A 25,303-nucleotide genomic window follows, 5' to 3' on the forward strand; every position below is an offset into this window, starting at 1 on the left:
CCAATGTGGAAAAATAGTTTCTCTAGCTAGACTATGGTCTACCAAATATTTAGAGTAGATTTTTTGAATGGAGGACAACCAAACCTGAGGACTCTAGATATCTCTCCCATTGTTAGCCTTCTGCTAAACGTAAGAATATTTCTCCACGTTCTTAAGTGTTTTAGTCCACAATAGAAGGTATATTGCAAAAGGAAAGATACAATATAGTTCATGAAAATGGTGTTCACAAAATAGAATGGAATTTGCAGATTAACACTGACATGCAAAGGCATGTTAATGTTACACCAGGTTTCCCAAAGTATTAGAAAAGTTGGTCATGCTGTACATGTGTAGCTTTAAAATATCCAGCATAGTATTTATTAAAAGGATACCACTGATGGCTTAGATCTGCATCCAAAATACTAAAAACGGCAATATAGATTTCATAGAATAACTAACTAAGAGATATATATAGAGAGAATTAACTTTTCCTCTCTTTATAGCTTAACAAGTTTATAAGGTGTATATCTACTCTGCCTTCTGCTGGACTTTGGACAAACGTGGCTAACTACCTTTCCCTGAATATATACTTTGCTACACTACTATTTTCAGGTGCTTCAATCTCAAAATGGAGAGATCACATCTTGGGACAAGATGCTGTTACCAGTTTCTGCCCTTCTTTCTTTCAAATTTCTTTGAAGCATGACTTCTTAAGAACTATAACTCTACCTCCTTATTGGCGTGTGAACTCGCTTAATAGAATAAACAAGGTATGCAAATTTATATGCAAGGAAAGAATATTTAAAAGATTGTGGAAATGTATATTTTGCTCAAAAAATGTTGCTTTCCTGTGTGAAAAGGTGATCTTACAAAAAGTACATGGGCATTACTATGATGAATTTTACATACTTTAAATTTAGCCTAAGTAGTCCTGAAGAAAATCGGTAAAGCTTAAAATCAAATTAAACAATTATGCAGACTATAGAGTGACATCTGTGAAAGAGGATGTAGTTCAAAGCAGAGGGATTATTTATAACAATAACATTTTAATTATATGAGAGATGAGCATTTTATTCACCACAATATAAACTGAATGAATAAATAAAATATAAATTTTATATTTACTTCTCTTCCTGCTTCTCTTATTTCTGTGTATGTGCTTCCCTCTTGTGGTGCTTCAGTTCAACTGATGTTTATCTTCCTTTTGCTTAACATACTGGAGTCTGCCGACTTGCTGGTTCAGGATTTTATCTTACCAATGCTTAGCATGTGAATGACCAGTTCCATCAAACTCATATGAATAAAAGTTTCTGCAAATACAGTGGCACCTTTCAGCAGAATGAGGCTCTCAGTCTGGATTTGTCTTTTTAATTAGCTTTTGGTGGGTGGTGATGAATTTTTTTTAAGATGGAAAGCAAAGTTAATTAATGGAGATGTGAGTAATATTTTCTGGGAGTTCATAGGAAATTGTTACAGATTTGTTTGAAGCACCTGCCATTTCTGAACAACTGTGATCCTTAGTGCCAAATCTATATTCAACTATCCCATGTTCACAGGTTTTGGATCTTGGGTAATGGAGTTTGTTTGAGGATCATCAGGATTTTTTACTTTACACACACACACACACAATTAACCTTTATATATCAAATAGCATATACTCTAACAACATATCTTAAAACCAGTCATTAAGGCTAGGGACAGACATTCAAACAGCCTGAGCCTGAAATGATTCTATTTTTGCTGGTTAGTCTAATGTGCAGAGCGTGAACCAATTTACAAGTGGACAGACATTCACTTTTGAATCAAGAAATGCAGGCACATGCCTTCAGGGGCTCAGGCTAGAAGCTGGAGGGTGCTAGAGCAGCCCTCCCTTCCCTTCCATAGTGCTAAACTGAGGGGGGTGTGGCCAGGTCCTAGCAGGACATTCTGATTAGGGAAGGCTTTAAACCCCTACCCTAGACTCCACAGTCCCCAGCTGGTGTGTGCCTGGAAGGGGATGGTGAAGTAGCCCTCACCACCTGGCTAACTGCTGAAGGGGTGGGAGTGTTGCCAGACCCTGGGCCCCAGCTAGCACTCTGAAGCAAGGTGGCTGGGGGAGGAGGGAAGACTGCTGGTATGGAGTTCATATATCTGTTGAGGATACTGAGCTTTTAAATCTCCCTCTCTCTGCTTCTTCATATCATCTGCAGTAAAATGGCACTCACAGGTCCCATGCCTTGCAAAACGGGTCATTTCTTACACCTCTCTCTGCCCCCTCTTGAACACAGACAGATTGTAGCCTTTGAGGCAAGTGAGCCAGCAGGTAGCTTATCAACCCATCAAGAAAACACAGCCTCTCATTAGTACAAGCTCTTCTTAAATAGCTTTTTCCAAGGAAGGAACAGGGGGACATTACAAGCTGACCTGTTGATTAGCTCCAAAAAGTCCTAAGTGGACACTGTTCTGTCTGCCTTTGTCCCAGTGAAATTGGAGACACATGCGCGGACACACACACGTGCACACACACACACACATCTCTAGAGCATACGCCCCAGCCCAGCCCAGGGCTGAAAAGCGTGCTGGGATTTTGGGGGCCTCTGATTTAATTTAAACCAAGAAGGGGTCTGGAACAGAAGTTGCATAAACTGGTTTGACACAAATCAAATAAGTCTGATACTATATTCAACCAGGTTTATCTTAAACCAGTTTCAGCCATTTTGAAACTGGTTTATGTGCACTGAGCTTATGTTCTGTTACAGGTTTAAACCAGTTTTTGATCAGGTAATTCAGTTTATGTGTAACTTCTGTCCCTAGCCTAAATGAGCTTAAGCAGCAGAAGGAACTCCAGCAGGTTAGGGCTGGGCAACCTATAGCTTAGGGGCCAAGTCTGACCCAGGAAGAGACTGGATGAAGCCTATGGCAGCTCTGTATTATGCTTGTATCCTACAACAGAAGAATACCTGTTGTCTCCACCCTCTGCTGATTATTTCTGTCAGCCAGAAAGACCTAGTTGGCTAGAAGATAATTAGAACTGAATATTTACAGACAACCCACAAAGTTGTCAGAGACTAGGAGCATGAAATTGTTTGTTTACTAAACAGGAAGGAAAACATGATTTGCTCTCCTGTACTCTACTGAGATGAAGTTGCCTTTGTTTGTTATGGTATATATTTCACTGCCTAACAAGTATAAATATTGAGGGAAAGCAAAAACTCTTGCTCCTCCCAATGTACAAGCTGGTAGGAGACCAAGCTAAGGAAGCCTTGGTCTGGGGTCAGTGAGATGGACACTGTCCTGACAAGGAGGGTGCCCTGGATTCTTGCCCCCACTTCTGCCCCCAGTGCTATTTTCCTATGGGATACAATGGTTAGATAGCATCTTATTCTCCAGGCAGACTAGATTTACAAAATAGCATAACTGACTGTAGTGGATTTATTCTGATTATGTTCAGTTGCAGAAAAGGAAGTCAGATCTAAAAACTGCTATGTAGCACTAAGTACCACTTACACAACTAATTTAGATTAAGCACTTAGCTGCCTAAAAGAGGAGTTGGAGTTGAGCCTGGGAATTTTGGCATTAAGTTCAGTGGAAGCAGGATCAGATCCAAGGTGCTGAGTATCCTACCAATTTGGACACATGTTCTTGCCAAATGAATTGACTGGTATTTTCTCATCAGTGTTGAGAACTTGTACCATATCTAAGGACATTTGAATATTTAGTAGTACAGTATAAGAACTTCCTAGATAAAATAATAATGAACTTGGGACTAATCTGACTGACCAAGTTCTGAGTTTTCCATTTCAATCTTGTAACCAGACTGCTTTGGAGTCTTTAGCTTTTTAGCGTTAAATATTAATATGCCTACAGTATACCATTGTGTCAGAATCACTTCTCAGCAAAAACATGGCTGGAAATTGCTAAGAATAATCCAAACGGCATTAGAGATTCAATGAATAGTTGAGAAACTGTTGTGTCTGATTCTACTAACATTGCAGGGTGATAATACAGGGCACTGTGTTCCTGTAAATACTTTGTTTGAAATGAAGTGTAAATACCAAAGGTCATACTGCAGTTCTGGCTACAGAAACATTGCCTGGCTCAGCTGCAGCAGGAACATCAGAAGGTAAGAGCAGAAGGCTCTTGGTCCTGGGCATGACTTGAAACTGTGCCTTGCTGGGGATGGGTGGCTTGGTGGGTCTCCTGGTGGCATGGGTGCCCCCAGGAAATGCCAGGCCAGTTACCACCCTGGTGAAAGGTGGGTTGGGGTCCCTTAATAATCTCTAACCTCCACAACTTGGTATGAGGGCCTGGCATGGCTATGGCCACCTAAGCCCTAGTGGGGTGGAAGACCCCAATAGAGGAGTGTGGCCAGGCTTGACTGTGGCCACTTGAGCGAACAGGGGAGGAAGACTTCCAGAGGTTCCTGGTCAGGGATAGTTGTGTGGCTCTGGAGAGAGAGGGCAGTTGTGAAGGCCCTGAGAGGGAAGGATATAGATGACCCTGCTCAGAGTAGGGTTGAATGGGAGTAGGCCTGAAGGACTGTGCACTAGGGGGGCTGAGTAGGGCTGAATAGGGAGTATGCCTGGAGGCAGTCCCAGGGGTGCATTAAGTAGGGCCGAACTGGGAGTAAGCCTGAAGGGCAATACAAGGACCAGCCCTGTGAGTAGTTGATTGTGAGGATGATGCAAAGACCCCAGGGTGGGGTGTGGTGTAGAGGCCCTAGAGTGAGCATAGTAGGAACCCCATATGTGGGGAGTAGTCCAAGGCATGTTCGTGGATGCCTGAGGCCATAGTTTGTGCCACAGGCCAAGTGAGGGGACTTGGCCAGAGTTAGGGGTGAGTCATGACCCCGGTAAGTTCTCCACCACAAGGAGGCCTAGTATGAGTCAAAAGAAAAACCTAAAGGCTGAGCACGATGACCTGCTGGTCCAGGGAGATTTCCTGTGAGATCCTGGAGTACCACTCGTTGTGAGGGTTTCAAACATCATGTGGATGCCATTGGTAAGGCTTGGGATGCAGTATAGGTGTGGTTGGATCTGCATACGTAGGCCTAGTAGAACAGGGTCACCAAAGGGCAGCCTCCCACCTAATTAAGACACCTATTATTGAACAACAAGGCATGGCAAGCAAGGGAGGTGGGTGGTTAGCCCAGAAACAGGTGGTCAGGCCAACTCCTAATCGGCCCCGGGAAGGCTCCCTGTTACATATAGATTGTAAGCCCTAAGGTCTGGGAACTTATCTTTATATATATTTATGAAATGACAAATACAACTTTGACAGTAGAGATAAGCAATAAAAAAATGGACCAGATTCTCAGGTAAAGATCTCATCCAAAGTTTACACATCATATAATGCATAACTGCAGGAACGTCTAGTGGTATTTCTTGCTTTGCTGTCAGTTAACGTCTTACTGCCTCATTCATTTGTCCATTAGTTTTGAAGTGCTAGGCCACCATAAAGAAAATACTCTGTGGTATAAATAAATCTGGGTTTGCGTTAACATTGAAGGAAATACTTATGACTTTTGTTTTATAAAACTGACTTTCTTTGCAATGTAAATTTTTCATGGGAGAGTGTGACATCTTTGTGGGTCTCGACAGTTGGCTGAGACCTTATCCCGGGCAATACCATCAAGGAAGAGGGAAAAAAAATCAGCTGTAATTCAAGAAACTTTCTTAGAACACTGATTAAAAAATGGATTCCAAAAAACTAACAACACAACACTCAAAAATCCAGAAATCCTCATTATAAACAAGCAGCTCTTGATTACTTGAAACCATCTGCTACTTTATTGTTCCTAATCGCATTTTTGGATCTTGGGGCTTTATGTATTTTTACAACGCTATTATCTACTTCTGGCTCTGGCTCATATTAAGGGCATCTGTATCACAAAATAGAGTTCCAGAGGCTCATGAGAGGAGCTACTGATATGAAGATGAACAGCAGAGATTTTTGGCAAGCTGAAGAGAGCACTTTCATGAAAGGGAGATTTGGGAAATTGAATTACTTCCTGTATGTTGGTATTTGCTGTGCAGCTTATGACCAGTTGAAAGAAGTTCCTATAATACAAACAATCCAACAATAAGCTGTGTATGAGTGGATCCTTGTGCTTAGGTGGAGATCATTGCAAATTGGGGCTAGTGTAATTAAACTGCATTTCCACAAACAAACAAAAATTCAGGCAGAGGTTATTGGATAAATCATTGTTTTTGCCTGAATTGGAGTCATCATTTTAAAACCCAAAGAGCTCAGTCTCATTTCTGTGCTCCGTAGATTGGAAACCACATTTAAAATCTACCTCTGCCTATAAAGGTCAGGTATAAACATTACACTTTTACTGGTATAAGTAATTGGAAACCGGTCTATACCCATAACGGAACGGAAGTTCAGCACATATACTGGTTTAAAAATCGTGAAACCTGTCTTAAGATTTGTTCCCCACCCCACCAAAGAGTGAATGTCTGCTCTGTTTGTTGCCAATCTGAACTACACTGCTTATAGAAAACTGCATAACTTTGATTCTGCTTCAGGGTTTTTGAATGTCTGTACCTAGCCAAAGAGAAATCACCAAGACTAAACAGATATAGAAGGAGCAGGGAACTCTCCCTGTGCAGGGAGTTACTAGGCCCTGCTCTGTGATCGCAGAGATGGGGCTGGGAACAAGCTCCCAGCCCCTGCTCCATGATTGTTATCAGGAAGGGGGTTGGGAGATCCCTGCTGCCAGGGCAGAGGGACAGTGTCCCCGTGGGGGCTCTGGTGGCAGAGGCCACCATGGCAGCAGGCAGCTCCTGGGGGCAGGCAGCAATCTCTCACTCCCTGCTGCCTGGTTCACCAGGAGCAAGTTTGTTCCTGGCTAGCTGTCTATGTGCTGTACTACACAGTACCTAATCATGAGTAAATTTGCTACTTGTATTTACATAAATACATGTAAAATATATTCCTGATTAGAGCAAATTACGGTGCAGTACCATCTGCACGTGTAGATGGTGATACTGCGCAGTAATTTGAACGAATTTCGAGTAAAGTGTCTCGTGTAGATGCACCCAAAATGAACAAAATAACTCCCAAAGCAGGCAAAATTTTAGGTAGCTTGCAATAACTCAGTTTTTCAAAGGGGTCTGACCCACATATTTATATAGAATACCTCTCACTTCAATAGGCCTCCATGGAGATGTAAGGTTCTGTATTGATGGATCCCTGTACCATCCCGTGACCTTAGGTGTAGTACAGGAAGTTTGGACTGTGGCCTTTTTTAGTGAGTAGAATGGACAGAGACTGGTGAAGAGTTTATTTTATGTAAAAATAGCTCATTTCATTTTAAATAAAGGTTTGCTATGTGGGGAAAAAAAACAGAAAAAAAAAAGAGGAGAAACCATAAGCTAATAGCTTCAAGCAGTTCCAGGTATTTATGTCAGTGATTCTCCACCAGGGTGCCACGTTAGGATGGCTGCAGGGTGCCATACAGTGTTAGCACTGTTAGGTGTACAAACACGATTCACAAAATCAACCCAGAGATTTCGCACAGGAATTCATAGCAGCATTAAAAACATTCTGAGCTGTTGTAGTCTTTCTGAGTTCTTTGCAACAGAGGGATTGCTCTATTTTCTGTAACCCGCGTGGCGGCTCAATAGTTACCACCCCTGCCCAATATCAGGGATGGTGTGGTGAGAGTGGGCCAGGGCTTCCGGTCAGCACCAATTTACTTTCCAGCCAGCCCCTGCTCCCCACAGAGCAGCCTGTGGTCCCAAGTGTAACTGTTTTATTTATTTTTTCTTCTGTATAACTGCCGCGCGGCACTCTCACATTTATGTAACCTTGAAGTCTTAACTAGTAAGCTAAATGAGTGCTTTGTATTTTTCTCTGTTGGCATTAAGCTACACATGTGCATTTTGTAGATTTTATTTCTTATCTAAAAGTGTTATTTTTGCAGAAATGAAACTTATGTAAAAAGTCTGCCTAGCAATTACTATGTAAAAGAAACTATCCTATCCCTGTATGCTCAGCTTATATCATAGTTAGTGTCACAGAGGCAGTCCAACCAACATCTATAAAGAGGCAAAGAAACAGAAAACAGCAGAGACGATGACCGGAAAACTCTATAGGCCCAATCACCCTATAGACCGGTTCTCAGCCTCTCCGTCTGGGCGTACCCCAGTGAAGACAAAGGCCTCGAAAATCCGACAACTGACAATGATTCACCGTGTTACAGTTTTGTACTGTATATCCCATTCATGAGCTGTTGACCAGTTCTGGGACTATGGAGCCAGCAGCCGCACCTAGCTTTGGACTAGCTCCATTGTTGGAACGCAAGGGCTGGCTCCGGAACCTCGTGAACCAACAGACCCCCTTTGTATCCAGCATACAGTAACTGAAGAAACATCGGAGACTCCACTCCTCGACTGCCTCTCATCGTAGCTTAGACAGCATATCTACGCTCGCTATACTTGTATTTACTGCAGCTTCGTTCCAACCGGCCTCCCCTCTTATTCATAAGAGGGTGAGGCCAGGTGAGTGAATAAAATCTTTTTGTTTTATCCTATATCTACTCTATAATAACTTCTATTACTAATATCCCATCTGAATGAGCCGTTGACCAGTTCTGGGACTACAGAGCTGGCAGCCGCACCTAGCTTTGGACTAGTTCCACTGTTGGAGAGCAAGGGCTGGCTCTGGAACCTCGTGAACCAACGGACACCCTATAAATTAAGAAACATTAACAACTTACTCTAAGTCCTCTACTTGTGCCAACTCGGCGAACCTTGAGGGCGGCTATAAAGCTACCTCCAATCCTGCCCCACAAGCCACGCGCTCGCACAGCTCCGCAAAGCCTGCGGCTCCCCAAGCGGTGCCGGAACCGCTAGCCCGGCATTCTGCCACACCAAGAAGGCCCAACACTTAACTGATTTAACTGTTTACACTTTATTTACAAAACAAGAACAGGAAAGGTTATTTACAAGTGAACTTAAATGGCATAACCAGAATCACAAAACAAACCAGAATGCATTAGTCAGCCCTTGACTCAAGAACAGGTAGGATAACTGGCAGCTTTCAGCCACTGCTGAGATGCTACCACAAGGAAGCAAGGTGGCACTCCCAGCAGCTCCAAGATGCTTCCCAGTAAGCGACCGACTGCAGCAGGTTAAGTTCTTCTGGTCTGCAGCAATCTAATTGTATCAAACCCCCACCCCCCAAAGAGGCTGAAGGGTGACCCTACCTGGCAGCCAAAAAGGCAAGCAAGAAACAACAGTGTAGGCTCCTGCAGCAATCAGCATGACCCAAGCACAAAGCTCAAGAGACGCAATCCAATGACAATCAGCTGCAGAATAAGGGACAGGACTGAGTCCCCTCTGGGCAGTCAGTGGCAGAGGGTCAACAGCACAGGCAGCTCGCTAATCCCACTCCAAGCGCTGGCCTGTGCCCTGAGCTCCTGGGGAACCTCGTCCTGGTGCTCTGCTTCTCCTCAAGATCCCAATGCCTTGCCTGCTGCTGTCCTGCTTCCTCAAGTAAGGTAAGAGGTTTCTTCAAGTCACCGGACCAGCTCCCTGCTCCAGATAAGGATGCCACCTGCACTCCTGGCCGCTGCCTCTTCTCCACAGTGGAGTGGTGAGCCGACTGCCACCCCTAGCCCCCGGGACGCCCGGCACATCCAGCACACTGCTATGGGGCCTTGGAGCACCAGCTCTCTGCCCCAAGTCCTGGCTGCTGCTCCCTCTGCTGCGGGGCTGGGGGCATGGCCAACTGCCGCTGCCTTCTTCTCCCAGGGCCTTCAAGGCTCTTCAGAGGGGTCTGTCTGCTCCCTCCGCTGGGTCAGCTCACCCCAGCTCTTCTTACGCCTCCTGCATCGTTCCCTGGAGTCACTGTCAGTGGCCCCCACACGCCAGTTTCTAGCTCAGGCATTGTTTCTAGCTCAGGGTAAGTATCTCAAGCCAATCTGGTGAGCCCATATTGGCAGTCTGTTACATTTCTTTAGTCAAAAGAAAAGTGAAAGCTAAGAGTTGGTATTTTCTGACAGGTGCCTGCAGTCTAAAAATTGTCAATGACAAACTTCAGTTTTGCGTTTCTGCCACTATGTGGTGCTGAATGAAGCTATAAATCAGTAGCACTCCTAGGCCTTCTGGCATGTCCTTTCCCAGCAACTAGCAGGCTGGGGGTCTTAATATAAAGCAGACAAAAACAAAAGAAGATTACTCCCCTATGGTGAGGGAGTGCTCGGGTCTCTGGCTGAGATGTAGCAGGCAAGAGAGGGAGGGAACCAGTCCCTGTATCTGCTTTCTCTTCTTCCATCCCTCCCTTGGGGCTCTACATTGGGCTTCAGGGAAGTGCTTTACTATAAACAGGATTCTGTTCTGGATGAATTCTGTAATGTTTTTACTCAAGCACTTCTGAGACTTCCTCTTCCCACTCCCCTTGACACAGCCTTTCCCTCTGCTTACTTTGGGGTCAGTGAGGTCAGGAGTCATCAGGGGCAGCTCTTCTCCTTCTGCCAGTTTTATTTAAGTGAAGTTTAACTTGATTTGAGCCTTTAAGAGGCCAAGAAGTGATGAATACTTGGCCAGTGTACTTTTCAGCTGGTTTCAGTTGTACCTTTCTCCAGGTGTACCTTTCAGCTGGTTTCAGTTCATTTATGCTGTGCAAAGTGAATTCAGCAGACTGCAGAACCTGGACCGCAGAGGTTATGTTTTAGCTTTGCATTTCCTAACTTTTGACTCTGTCACTGCTGGGAAGTTATTTGAATGCAGAATAAAAAACTCCTTGTTTTCTCCTTTGTTTTAAAAAAAAAAAGTTTCCTGGAAGTTTGAGACACATTATGTTCCTGAAGTTGGAATGGCTCCTGTGAAACTATTTTGAGCCTCAGCCCTGCATAACAGTTTGTAAAGACAGACCTTTTTTGCCTGAACAGAGTCCTCTGATTTCACTGGTGCTACTCTTGGATTCCAGGCTTTGTTAGCACATGTAACCGTAATGACTGTAACCTTGGATGTTAGTAATCTAGCCACAAGAGTTATTAACCTAACCAAACCTAAGCCTTAAAGGTTATTTCCCTCCCCCATAATGTTAAGGTCAAAAGGGCTAATTAGGATCATATCAGACTGCTTACATAATAATTATTCCTAAAAGCCTCATCTATAATTCCTGTGTCAAGCCTGGAACTTCTGTTTGAGCTATAGCAGTGGAGCTTAAGCTTTTTGCCCAGTGGGCCAGGTTGGCAGTGCCCGATCTGTCTGCAGGCACAGTGGGTACCATCTGCTCATGTGGAAGGGGGCATGCTGGTCCCAACACAGGCCTGCATGGGAAAGGAACTTGAGCTGGCCCTGTAGAAAGGAAAGGGGGCATGGCTTGGCCCTGCAAGGGGGAAAGGGAGTGAGGCCAGGCTCCAACCTGGCCCCACAGGGGAAGGGATCATGGCTCAGCCCCACAGGAGGGAAGGGGGCATGGCCAATCTCTGGGGAAAGAAGGCCTGGCCAGGCCTTAACCTAGCCCTGCAAAGAGGAAAGGGGGTTTGGCCCAGCCCTGTGGCAGGGGAGGAGGGAGTATGGCCAGGCACCAACCTGGCCCCGACCCAGAAGTGTGTATGTGTGGGGGTGGCCAGGCCCCCTGGGGAGGTGATCACAACCTGTCCCTGTCCCAACTGGCTGCATTGGCTTGGGGTTTGGAAACATGGTGATGGTGGGGCATATTTAATGATCACCACTCTCACACCACCAAATTTACTGACCCGTGGGTAGTCCTGTTGGCTAAATACAATGGCTCCACGGGGTGAATTTGGCCTGCAAGCTGGAAGTTGAGCACCCCTGAGCTATAGCATATCTCTTGAAAAGACATCTCATCTATAATGATTGCAAATAATGGAAATTAGTGAATCTATCAGAAGGTTTCAGCTAAGTCAGCTGCCAGCTGCTTCTTAGAAACATATCATTTAGTTTTCAGGGAAGTTAATAACAAACAATACAATACTTATAAATATGGCACATTACAGATATAAGAAAAAGTTATTGTCATGAGAATCTTAGGGCCAGATCCTGTTCTACCTATTAAGTACCTAGGTCAGGTCCCAAGAGCACAGTTCTATGCCCTGTCTTTTCATCTTCCCCCTTTCCCAGTCAATCTTTTTGGTCTTAGACATTTTTCTCGATTAGAAAAGAAGTGCTTCCTCAACCGAATCAGACTTTACAGTAAGTAGACACAATTTAAAACCTTTTGCTTGATATTGGCAGGTCTGAAAGTGTTAAGTATGTTTTCAGTCAAGTTCTGCTAGTTTGAATGAAATTAACTTCTTTTTACACACACACACCCCTCTTTATACACGTAATGTTAAAACTTTAATTTGGCCCACAGATAAGTCCCATAACTCTTTGTTTACATTTTAATTCATGGTCAGTCATGAAAATTGCAAATGGGAGGTCCTTGGCCTTGTCTAGGCTATGTAAAAAGAACCTAATTCCATTCAAACTAGCAGAACGTGGCTGAAAACACACTCAAATGAGGAAAGATTTCAGTATTGACAACCCCACGTTGAAGACAAATTTTAAATGTCTTCATTTCCCATGAAATGAAAAAGCCAAGTGTTGCCCAGAGTGCTTCTGAATTTAGAACAGATTAGTGCTTAAACTGATTCATAGATCTAGCTAAAAATCTGCATAAATTCAAGACTTCTACAGAAATTATTTACTGAATCTGGGAGCAGCTTCACTATGTGTTTTGATTTTTTTATATGGATCCAGGGACTAAACCTTCCCCTATTATAAGTGCAAAATTGAACCCAGCAATAAGTGTGGAGTTCCCTCTGTTCTTCCTAAATTCACATAGCTTGTCTATTCATACTCTTATCTGTGCAATTTCTGAACATAATATTTCCTAGGAAGCAGATCATCTCACTCTGTTTATCTCTGGGTGCTATTTCTGATTTGGTATCCAGGTCACTGCTGTAATTCAAGTGATAAAAAAAAACAGATGTCACTAAGATGCCATTTATTTAATCTTCCACGTACCTCATCTTTAGTTTTCCTGCAGTTCCCTACAGTTACTGATATTTTAGAAAAGGAACCTGTTTTCTTAGGGTTCCTGAATTTGCTTACTGTATACATAATGCAGTTTATACATTCTATAGGAAATCTTCCATTGATTCAGCAATTTGTTGTTACGGGTAAAAATGTGTTTTTCATAAGATTACCTTTTCCCCATCTCATAATAATAAATCCATCAGGTTCTGCTGATTTTGGTACTTTTCTACCTACTTCAATGTATACAAGAGGAAGCAATTTAATATTAACCCTTTTATTTCAGGAGTGCTGAAGCCCTGGCCTGCAGAGTTATGTCATCCAACCTGCGGGGCTCCCCAGGGGTCTGGAAATTTTTGCAATGGCAGCATTAATTGCCACTCCCTTGGTAACTAATTTTCAGACCTGTGGGATGTATAACATGGTCTTGGGAGTCAGATTTTCAGTGCATGGCTAGATCAGGGCAAATTAGGTTGCTTCAGCATGTGTCAATAGGCCCAGCTCTGAAGAGTAGTTTGTACATTCAAACAAGCACCTCATCACCAGAACTGAAGCCAGCTTCCTACAGCTCAAAACACAAAACCTGCCAACTATCTCCAGTACGTCCACAAACTGCACACCAGAATCTATCAAAGACAACAAAACCCAACTACCTGTAGGGACACATTCTTCACCAAAAAACGCTTTGCCTCCAGTCTCTCAGGCCTGATCCTGAGAGGGAACAAATTACAATGCAAACCACTTTTCAGAGCTGGGCCTATGAACTGCACTTCATCAGCCTCCTGGGTAGTAGGTACAGAAACTCATGGACTCAATATACACAGTAGAGTTCTGGCATACTGCGACCTGCCAGACATCTGACACCCCAGGCACCTCTGCACTTCTACCTGCGCTGCTACATCCCCCTTCCCCCCCTACCCCAGCCTGTCCCTCACCCCCTGACACTTTCATTTCCATTTCCATTTTCACTGACTGGCTTTCTTGCCTGCATTGCGGCCAGGCCAGCCTCTGGCTTCTTTCCAGGAGCCTTCCATCCAGGCGCGTGCACACACACAAAAACTGCAGGTGCTTCCTCAGCCTGACAAAGTGGTTTTCAACCCTAAAGCTGGCATCCTGGGCAGCTAAGCCGAGCTCACCAGCAGCCTCACAACTGCATTGCAACCAGCAAGTGCCAGGCCTGTCAAAGATGTGACAGGTCTGGGCATTCCCCAGCCAGGACTTTGTGCATGCGTGTGTTAGCTGGAGGTTATGGCATCTCCTCCCCACCTTTTACCAGGGGATCGTTGGTCCTGGCATTTACAAGGCTGCCACGCCACCAGCAGTCCCACCAGGCCTCCCTACTCTGGCAGGGGGCAATTTTAGTGGTCGTGCTCAGAACCCATAGCCCCAGTCCCATACCTCCAAGTTTGTCCTGGCAGGGGAATGAGCTCAGCAGGGACATGTTCTTCCCCTGCTGGCTGGTGATACAGTTAGTGCTCCCTCCAGCTGAGAGTGGGGCATTACTTGGCTCTTCAAAACCTCCAAAAAGGAAATTGGTGCAGACAGAGTGAGGAGGGTGGCCCCCAGTCCATCTGCAGGTGGAGCTCGTGGAACCCTAGCAGCAGTTGGTTCACCTATAGGAACAGCAGCTGCTCCACCAATGTAGGATCCAAGCAGGTGCAGTGGAGTGTCACCACATCCCTGGCAAAGCTGAACACCCTCTTGCTTGGAACACTAGTCAGTGGACAGGACAGGTGTTCGCGGGCAACTGTGGTCAGACCATGCCACATCTGGCTGCGGCTTGCCCGGTAGGCCAAGGGGTTGCAGTCCAGTGGCTCCACATCCTCAGCAAGATAGGTAGCCACCGAAGCCTCGGCACTACCTGCCCGAAGCTGGGATCTGGTACGTTTGGACCCCAGCATTGAAGCCATGCCCAAGGCCCACATTGGCAGTGGCTGGTGTGGAGGATACTGGCTGGTGCTGGTGCTGGTGCTGGCACCGGTAATTGGATCCCCCTCTTCCACATCCCCTCGCCTCTGCACTTCAGCCTCCCTGACTTTGTCTCATGGATGGCCTTCTGTTGCTCCACCAGCCTCTCAAGCATCAGGTATGTGGAGCTCCACCGAGTCTCCACGTCCTGGATGATTCTGTGCTGCAGGACACTCAGCTGTGCCTGCTTCCCCCACAGATCTTGCCCCCCTTAATGCTGCAGTGAAAGTAGCCCACCACCTTCTTGCATTTCGAAATCAGCTGGCTTGTAGCAGTACTGGTGGCAGTGCCATCACTGGCAGCCCTGTCCCTCTCCAAGGGATCCCTCACTATTAGGTGCAGCCTGTGTGCCACACAGCAGATGCCAACAAAATTGGCATCATGGACAGCCTTCACCATATTGGCTTTGTTGTCAGTGACCATGAACCCATGGGTGAGCTCAGCCTGCCCAACGAGCCACCCCTGCACCATGAGGTTCATGGCCACCATGATTTCCCTTGCTGTGTGGGACTCATCCAGCACCTCAGCTTGCAGTAGAGCCCACCTATGGCCTGACTGATCACATCAGTGCCCTGTGAGGGAAGAGGTAGGTGTGATTGCCACCCTGGCTGCTTCTGATGTTGGAGGTGAAGTAAAAGGCTACCCGCAGTCCTGCCTTGCACAGCTCCTCCCTCAAGTACTCCCTGCATGCCTGATACAGGGAGGGCACCACCACCCTGCTAAAGGTGGTGTATGCGGGCACTTTGTAAAATGGGGCCAGAAGTGCTAAAAACCAGCTGAACCCTGGTCACTCAACTAGGGAGAAGGGCTGGCTATCCAGAGCAAGCATCTCCCCAATGCTCTGGGTGATCTCATGTGCCTTGGAAACACCCCCCACCCTTTCTGTCCACCTTTCCCCCACTGGTCCAGGGTGGCCTGCCTCTGTTTTGAGGGTAAGGGGACTTTGAAGCGAGTGGGGGACTTCTGTTTTGGCACACTTGCACTGGTGCCAGGCTGAGCAGCAGAAAGAAGGGCAAGGGTGTGGTGCCTCCTCAGACGCAGCAGCATGGCTGTGGTGGAGAAGTGTCTCAATTCCTTGCCATGGCACATGTGCCTTCGGCAGTCCTGGCAGATGGCAAATTTGGGATCATCTGCCACCTCAAAATGATCCCACACTACACTACTCCTCGGCTTCTGGGTTGAGGGTGAGGATCCTGCCGTTTCCCCCTTTTCAGCAGGCTGAGGCTGAAGAGCAGGAGGAGCTGCCTCAGCTGAGCCACTTGCCTCCACAACCTCAGCCTCTTCCAAGGTGCTGCTTTCTGGAGGAGACCTGGGTCTAGGGGAAACGTGAGGGTGTGGAGCACAAACTCTGATTCCCCCTCAGTCCCCAGAATTGCTTGAGCCAGCACGCTCAGCATCCCTGGTTCCAGCTCCAGCTCCAGCTCCTTCTCTGGCGGTGGGAGGCTCATGCTGAGAGCTGAAATTGGGGTGGAAGAGGCAGTGATTCCATTGCTGGTGCCCACTTCTGGACTGAGTGGAGGTGGTGCAGGTGCAGGGATGTTAGGTGCAGACACTGCTCCCACCGCCTCACTTCCACTGGCAGCACTGATGTCATGGCTGCTCGGGAATAGAATGTGTCTGTGTTTGGGACGGGGGGAACTTGCAGCTCTAGCTCTCTCCTTACCCCTTCTCCCTCCCCTGCCAGAAGACCTGGCACCTGTCTTTCCAGCACGCTTTATATTGATCTTTCCTGTGCTATCTGGTGTTGTGCTGTGAATGAAATTATTTGCATGTGTTCCTGTGTCTCAATATATTATCTGTGTCTTGCTCTTCTGTAAATATCTGTCTGTCTTCTTCCGCTGTGATTTTTTTTCTATATTCTGGGTCTCTCTGTATGCAGGTGTGTGTGTGTGTGTGTGTGTATGTGTGTGTGTGCGCATGTGTGTGTGCATGCATGCAAGCAAGCAATTTGTGCCTTCCTGCACAGTGATAGATAACACTGGCTGGGAAAACACAACTGTCTTTTTCCAAAGTTTTCAAAACAAGTTTTCAAAAAAAATAATTCAAAGAAATAAATTGAATTGTAATACTACTAATAATTGAATTGAATAGCTAAGCTAAACTAAGCTAAATTAAGCTTAATCCTAACCACTCCTTTATAACACGAAAAAGCAGCAGGCAGATCTCAGTCACAGCGTTCCTTTCTCACACAGCTGCTGATAGGGAACAAGCTGCAAAAGGCACAGAAGGGCTGGAAACAGGGGCTTTTATACTTTTTTTAGTCCCACCCCACAGAAGCTGTCATTGGAAAGGTAGCCAGGGAGAAATCCTTCTCACTGGTCACCTACAGACATCAGTCTTCCCCCTGCCCCGCTCCCCTTCCCCCTACTCTCCCTCCCTATTCTAATTCCCTCAAAATGGCCAAAGCAGCTCTGGAGCATCTGAAGCAGGACTGAAGCGCTTTGGATATCCCCGACCCACTCTAGACACCATTGCTTGTGTCATGCTTCGACCTGGAACTGTCGCTTCAGAGGCTGGATCATCTGAAGCGGGTCTGGATCCAAAACGGGATCTAAAGCCTTGCACAGCCCTAGTAATCAGTAGTAACCTTTCAATTTCACCTTTTAATGGTTAAACTGACAAGCTTGGTTAGAATGGCTAATACAATTTCTTTGGTACTATAGATAATGGCAGACTAAATTAGGAAGGCAAGGACTTTTTTGTGATATATTTTTTATTGTACCATGACTACTATCCCATGGTCCTCATCCATGTGGGAACCAATGATGCAGCCAGGAGTAGTCTTGACTGTGTCATGGGTGACTACAGGGGTCTGGGGGCCAGGCTTAGGGAGACAGGGGTGCAGGTGTCTTCTTGTCCATTCTCTCGGTCAGAGGCTGCAGTAGGCATCACAGCGCCTGCATCAGACCCATGGCTCAGGAGCTGTTGCCATACTGCAGGATTTGGCTTCCTGCACCACGACCCACACTTCCTGGCAAGGGACTTCCTGGGGCATGATGGACTTCACCTCTCAGTGAAAGGTGAAAATCTTTTCTCCAACAGGTTGGCTGATCTTCTGTGTTGGGCTTTAAACTAGCTCAGGTGGGGGATGGGGAGGCAGAAGAAGGGGATCATAAGGAACTTGCATTCCATAGGACATCCAGCAGTACAGCACAGGTAAGCAATAAGCAGGTAAGAAATAAGGGGCCCATTGGGCATCAGAGCTGGGGGGAAACAAAAGCACCAGTCACAGGCCTCAAGTGCCTATACACTAATGCTAGGAACATGGGGAGCAGGCAGGATGAACTAGCACTCCTGCTTGCAGAAAACACTTATGACTTAGTGGGGTTAACAGAAACCTGGTGGGACTCCAGCCATGACTGGGTGGTAAACATTGAGGACTATAAGCTATACAGAAAGGATAGAGTGGGGAAGAGAGGGGGAGGGGTTGCGCTCTATGTCAAGGAGCGTTATACATCAACCCTTATCAAAGTGGAATCAGAGGAGAAAGTAGAATGATTATGGGTTAGGATACATGGAGGCCAAGGAGAAAGGGATTTGGTGGTAGGAGTCTGCTACAGACCCCCACACCAAGGGGAAGAACTAGATTTGGAAGTCCTGAGGCACCTCTCAGAGACCATAAAGACTAAGGAGGCGGAAGTCATGGGGGACCTAAACTACACTGACATCTGCTGGGGGACGCAGACAGCAAATTCTCATCATTCACACAGGTTCCTATCCTGTGTACAGGACCTCCACCTGACGCAGGAGGTACATGGTCCCACTAGGGGGAATGCCTTACTGGACCTGGTACTGGCAACAGGGGATGACATGGTAGGGGACTTACAGATCAGAGGTCACCTGGGGGACAGTTACCACCAAATAATAGAATTCTTCATAAGTGGGTGAGGTAACTAGTAGGGTGGAAGTACTAGACTTTAGGAAGGCTGACTTCAGCGAACTCAGGTGTTTAGTCAATGATGCACTGCAGAGTAAGAGATTTGGTAAGATGGGAGCCCAGGAATGGTGGCTGTGCCTTAAGGAAATGATCCTTTGGGCACAGAGGGGGATGATCCCGATGCGGGGGGAAAGGGGCCAAGAGACTTCCTTGGCTGACCAGAGAAATCCAGAGCAGCCTAAGGGCAAAAAGGGGGGCATATAAGCAGTGGAAACAGGGAGAGATTACTAAAGAGGAGTATACCTCTTCAGCTCGCAGTTGTAGGGAGGCAGTTAGAAAGGCCAAAGCTACCATGGAGCTGAGGATGGCATTCCAAGTTAAGGATAACAAAAAATTGTTTTTCAGATATATAGGGAGCAAAAGGAAGGCCCAGGGTGGAATAGGACCACTACTGAATGGGCAAAAGCAATTGGTGACAGACAGGGAGGACAAAGCTGAATTCCTCAATGAGTTCTTTGCCTCAGTCTTCCTAAACAAGGGGCAAGACAAGTCTCACAATGGGATTGTAGACAGCCGGGCATCAGACTACCAAGTGTTGACCCTGAGATGCTGCAGAGTCACTTGGAAGGACTGGATGTGTTTAAGTCGGCAGGCCCGGATAAGCCCTATCCGAGGGTACTGAAGGCACTGGTTGATGTCATTGCACAGCCACCGGCAAGAATATTTGAGCACTTGTGGTGCACAGGACAGGTCCCGGAGGACTGGAAAAGGCCCAGTGTGGTCCCTATTTTCAAGAAGGGGAGGAGGGAGGATCCAGGCAACTATAGGCCGGTCAGTCTCATCTCCATCCTTGGCAAAGTTTTTGAAAAGATTATTAAGGCTTATATATATGACAGCCCAGCAGGAAGAATTATGCTAAGGGGAAACCAGCATGGGTTCATAACAGGTAGTCATGCCTGACTAATCTAGTCTCTTTTTATGACCAGGTTACAAAACACCTCGACACAGGAGTAGGGGTTGATATCGTTTACTTAGACTTCAGGAACACCTTCGATAGGGTATCCCACACCATACTGGTGAACAAGTTAAGAGGCTGTGACTTGGATGATTACACATTCCGGTGGGTGGCAAATTGGCTAGAGGGTCGCACCCAGAGAGTGGTAGTGGATGGGTCGGTATTGACCTGGAAGGGAGTGGGTAGTGGGGTCCCGCAGGGCTCAGTCCTTGAACCGACACTCTTCAATGTCTTCATCAGTGACTTGGACAAGGAAGTGAAGTGTACTCTGTCCAAGTTTGCAGATGATACAAAACTGTGGGGAGAAGTGGACACACAGGAGGGCAGGGAACAGCTATAGGCAGACCTGGACAGGTTGGACAAATGGGCAGAAAACAATAGAATGCAGTTGAACAAGGAGAAATGTAAAGTGCTGCACCTAGGGAGGAAAAATGTCTGGCACACCTACTGCCTAGGAAATGACCTGCTTGGTAGCACAGAAGTGGAAAGGGATCTTGGAGTCCTAATGGACTCCAAGATTTCATAGATTTCATAGACATTGGGGCTGGAAGGGATCTTGGAAGATCATCGAATCCAGCCCCCTGCCCAAAGGGCAGGAAGTCAGCTGGGGTCATAGGATCACAGCAAGAAAAGCATCCAATTTGATTTTGAAGGTGTTCAATGTAGGTGCTTGAACCACCTCTGATGGCAGGCTGTTCCAGATCTTGGGGGCTTGGACAGTAAAGAAATTCTTATGTCCAGCCTGAAATGGTCTTGTAATAGTTTATGACCATTTGACCTCATCATCCCTTGGGGTGCTCTGGTGAACAAACGTTCCCCCAGATACTGGTGGTCACCCCTGAAAAACTTAATAGGTGGCCATCAGATCACCGCTGAGCCTGCACTTTTCCAGGCTAAACAGCCCCATAGCTCTCAGCCTGTCATCATAAGATCTGCTTTCCTGACCTCTCTGATCATGTGCGTGGCTCTTCTCTGGACTCTCTCAAGCTTCTCCACATCCTTTTTGAATTATGGAGCCCAAAACTGGACGCAGTACTCCAGCTGTGGCCTCACCAAGGCCAAGTACAAGGGGAGAATGATGTCCCAGGATTTGCTTGAGAAACATCTATGGATGCAAGCCAGAGTTTTGATTGCTTTAGTAGCCGCAGCATTGCATTGCAGGCTCATGTTCATCTTGTGGTCAATGATGACCCCCAAGTCTCTTTCTTCTGTAGTGCTAGCCAGCGTAGCACTGCCGAGCCTATAAGGATGCTTCAGGTTTTTCTTCCCAAGGTGGAGAACCTTGCATTTTTTGGTGTTAAACACCATCAGGTTCTCGTCCACCCATTTGCTGAGCCGGTCCAGGTCAGCCTGGATCACTCGCCTGTCTTCTGGTGTGGATGCTTTGCTCCAAAGTTTGGTGTCATCGGTGAACTTGGCCAGTTCGCTCCTGACTCCAATGTCCACATCATTAAGATGTTGAACAATATGGGTCCAAGGACAGAGCCTTGGGGGACCCCACTGGTCACAGGACACCATGATGGGTCCGACCATGGAGCCAGTTTTCCGGCCAGTGAATTGTGGTGGACCCAAGGCCACAATTGGCCAGTTTTGGCAAGAGGTGATCATGGGATACCAGACCAAAGGCTTTTCTGAAGTCAAGATATATGACATCAATCTCTTCTCCCTTCTCCAGGTGATAGGTCACCTGGTCGTAGAAGGAAATGAGATTGGTCAAGCAAGACCTACCCGCAACAAACCCATGCTGGCTATTCCTTAGGTTGTTGGCGTTGGCCAGTCCATTAAGGGTGGCCTCTTTAATAAACTTTTATAAGATCTTCCCCAGGATAGAAGTCAGGCTGATGGGTCTGTAGTTAACCAGATCCACTTTCCTCCCTTTCTTGAAGATAGGCACCACATTGGCCTTCTTCCAGTCTTCGGGCACTACACCAGAGCACCAGGAGTTTTCAAGGATCTGTACCAGAGGTTGGGCTATGATGCTCACCAGCTTCTTGAGTACTCTGGGGTGTAGATTGTCAGGGCTGGCTGACTTGAAGGTATCCAGCTTCTCAAGGTGTTCCTTCATGAGGCCAGCATTAATGGAGGGCAGGGGATCTCCCTCAACTGGACCTCCCTGTCCCGTGGTGGGCAAGTTGTCAGTTGCCCCTTCTGGGTCAGCAGGGGTTCAGTGTTGCCGTTGCTTTTCCTCCAGCTCCCCACATATCTGAAAAAGGGGTTTTTATTGTCCTTGATGCTTGAAGCTAGTTGGAGTTCAGTTGCAGCCTTGGCTTTCCTTGTGTCCTCCCTGCAGGACCGGACCAGTGCAGGATAATCCTCCTTGGAGGTGAATCCCATCCTCCATCCTTTGTAGGCCTTTCTCTTTAGTCTCAGGAGGTCTGCTAGTTCCCTGGAGAGCCAGGGAGGCTGGTGTGCCCTCTTGCTGCCTTTTCTCTGAGATGGAATAGACTTAGCTTGTGCATTGAGGAAGCAACCACTCTTCTTGAACTCCCCTCTCCCTGGGTTCATGGTCCCTTAGGACCTCACTGACAAGCCTCCTGAGCTTGTCAAAGCCGGCTTTCCTGAAGTCAAGGACTTCTGTGTTGCTGACTGACTGGCCAGCTTTATGGCTAATGGTAAAGGTGATCAGCTCGTGGTCGCTGTCACCCAGCTTCCCATCGATCACTAGGTCACCAGTTAGGTCATCCCCAGTAGCCAGTACCAGGTCGAGCAGTGCTTTGCCTCTCATTGGCACGTAGACTTCTTGAGTCAGGTAGAGGTCATCCACCCATGAGGGGAAGATTTGCGACTGCTCGGATTTTGTTGAGTGATCCTCCCATGAGATGTCTGGGTGAACATGAGTTGTCAGTGTGACGAAGTTATCAGAAAAGCTAACTGCATTTTATCATGCATCAGCAGATGCATGACAAATCGAACCAAGGAGGTGATACTTCCCCTCTATCGGGCACTAGTCAGACCACAGTTGGAATACTGCATGCAGTTTTGGGCACCACACTTCAAGAGGGATGTGGATAACCTGGACAGGGTCCAGAGAAGAACCACTCCTATGATTAAGGGCTTGCAGGCCAAGCCCTATGAGGACAGACTAGGGCACCTGGACCTCTTCAGCCTCCACAAGAGAAGGTTGAGAGGTGACCTTGTGGCTGCCTATAAATTCATCATGAGGGCGCAGAAGGGAATTGGTGAGGCTCTACTCACCAAGGCACCCCTGGCAGGGTCACAAGAAATAATGGCCATAAGCTAGCAGAGAACAGATTGAGACTGGACATTAGGAGAAACTTCTTCACAGTTAGAGTGGCCAAGGTCTGGAATGGGCTCCCAAGGGGGGTAGTGCTCTCCCCTACCCTGGGGGTCTTTAAGAGGAGGTTGGGTGGGCATCTGGCTGGGGTCATCTGAATCCAGCACTCTTTCCTGTCTATGTAGGGGGTCAGACTTGATGATTTATTGAGGTCCCTTCTGACCCTAACATCTATGAATCTATGAATAAATTAGGAAATTCTCATTTACTTGTTTTCATGCTCTTATTAAACCAGAATTTGCTTCTGACTGACATACTCTCTAGTATTTTGGTCAAAATTTAAGGTAATCTATGATAGAATAACAGCATGTTAATCTTGTAAAGCAGTGGTTCTCAACCTTTTGGTGCAGGGGCCTGGATGAGTAGCCTGGGACCCATCTGCAGGCTGGATTGGACCCTGCATACCAGGATGGGGCCCTGCTTTGCTTCCCTTGGCCCCACACCACAGGATTGGTCCCTGTGCCACCAGATCATGGCCCCACATTGCTGGACTGAAGTCCCATGCTTCTGCCCTTAGCTCCATGCTGCCGGATCATGCCCTGCATTACCAAATTGGGACCCTATGCCTCTAGATCGAGTCCTTGTGCTGCCAGATCAGGGCCCTGTGCTGCCTTCGTGGGTCCTGTGCCTCAATTTGGCACCCATGCTTCTAGCCCCCACACCACTTCTAGCTGGCTCCTGCATGATCCAGCATGCTATCCAGCCCACGGGGCTCCTCATGGGCCTGAAAATTTGGCAGCAGGGGAGCAGCAATTGCTAGGGACCCTGGGGGCTGAATAGCATGGCTCTGCCAGCTGGATCTATTCTGCAGACTAGGGTTTGAGTACTTCTGCTGTAAAGCACAGGTCATATTAAAAGATAAGTATTTCTGCATTAGTTCACAAGGTACTTCCAGGGCACATCTACATGAGATGTGTTACTATGCAGTTGCCCAGTTTACTTCACAGTTGCTTAGTTTACTGCACAATAAGTGTACCCATTTACATGTACACACGCTTATTGTGCAGTAAAAACCCTTAATTATGCTTAAATTTGCTATCTGCAAATACATGATTAGTAACTGCACAGTAACTCACTTGCAGATGTGACTCAGCAGCAAATTTGCTACCAGATCTGCCCAGCCTCAGGGCTGAAGCCTAGGAGCCTTTCCTGTTCCAGGGCTGGGCTGCCTCTATGACAGTGCCTGCCTGGGGGCTATAAAAGCCTGCAGACATTTTGTGCCCTAGGGCACACACACCAGGGAGCAGGTCTGACCCCCTGCCCCAGGCAGGAACTGGTGCTGGGATCATATCACTCCAGCCAAATATCTGTCCAGCCTCCTCTTGAAGACCCCCAAGGTAGGAGAGAGTACCACCTTACTTGGGAGTCCATTCCAGAGCATCTCCTATTCCCTGATGCCCCCCCTTGATGAATTTATAGGCAGCCACAAGATCACCTTGTGGCAGAAGGCCACCTCTGTTTTTCCCCAAAAACTCTGCTCTGTGACAATTTGGTTAGTAAGGGCCCTGCAGAGGTTATACATCCTACCCTATCTCTTTAGGTAACCTGAATTGGATAATTCCTGAGGGAGGGGGGGAAACCTGCTCTCTCTACCTATGTGACTGGCATTACATACCTGGGTGAGGGGTTTGGGCTCCCTAGTGGGCTAGAGACTACCAGTCTGCCCAGCTATCAGCATTTCAAATTGGTTGGCTGGCAGCCAACAGGTGCTGGCCTCCATTGGACCAGGTAAATGAAGTCATAAGGGCTATATAAGTTAAGGAAGAGGGGGGGTGGGGTAGCCATGATGAAAACTCAGAGAGAAGAGCTGGACCATCTGAAACTTGCTCTCTCTGGAAACTCATGATCAATGAACTGCCTGCCTCCACAGGGAATCTCCACCTGCCTCTGGATGATACCTGAGTAAGCTACCTGAGATCTAACTAGATATATAACTTGCAGTAACTCAGATGCATGATCAAAGGCTACCCCAGCCACTTTGTTTGCTCTGTGGGATTTCTCTCATACTACTCAACTCTGTACCTTATTCCAACCCTACTCCTTGCAACCAGTAAAGTTCTCCTTTGTACCTAGCGTGGGAGACTTATTGGGAATGGGTCTAGATTATGCGTTGGCTCCCCTTGGTTTGGCTGACTAGGGGAGACCACTACTTGTATTTCCAACTGAGGGAAGCATCCCAAGTTCTTGAACTG

At 46.9% G+C, this 25,303-nt stretch overlaps 1 long non-coding RNA gene across 1 annotated transcript; it reads left to right on the forward strand.

The window, feature by feature from the left end:
* Positions 1-4,040: 4,040 nt before the first annotated feature.
* LOC149870300 (uncharacterized) lies at positions 4,041-8,497 on the forward strand. The gene is made up of 2 exons (XR_016440434.1): positions 4,041-4,081; positions 5,559-8,497. It is a non-coding gene; the product is annotated as an uncharacterized LOC149870300 (long non-coding RNA).
* The last annotated feature ends 16,806 nt before the right edge of the window (positions 8,498-25,303 follow it).

Source organism: Crocodylus siamensis, chromosome 2, assembly GCF_052110815.1.
Source record: "Crocodylus siamensis isolate JL-2025a chromosome 2, ASM5211081v1, whole genome shotgun sequence".
Taxonomy (NCBI): domain Eukaryota; kingdom Metazoa; phylum Chordata; order Crocodylia; family Crocodylidae; genus Crocodylus; species Crocodylus siamensis.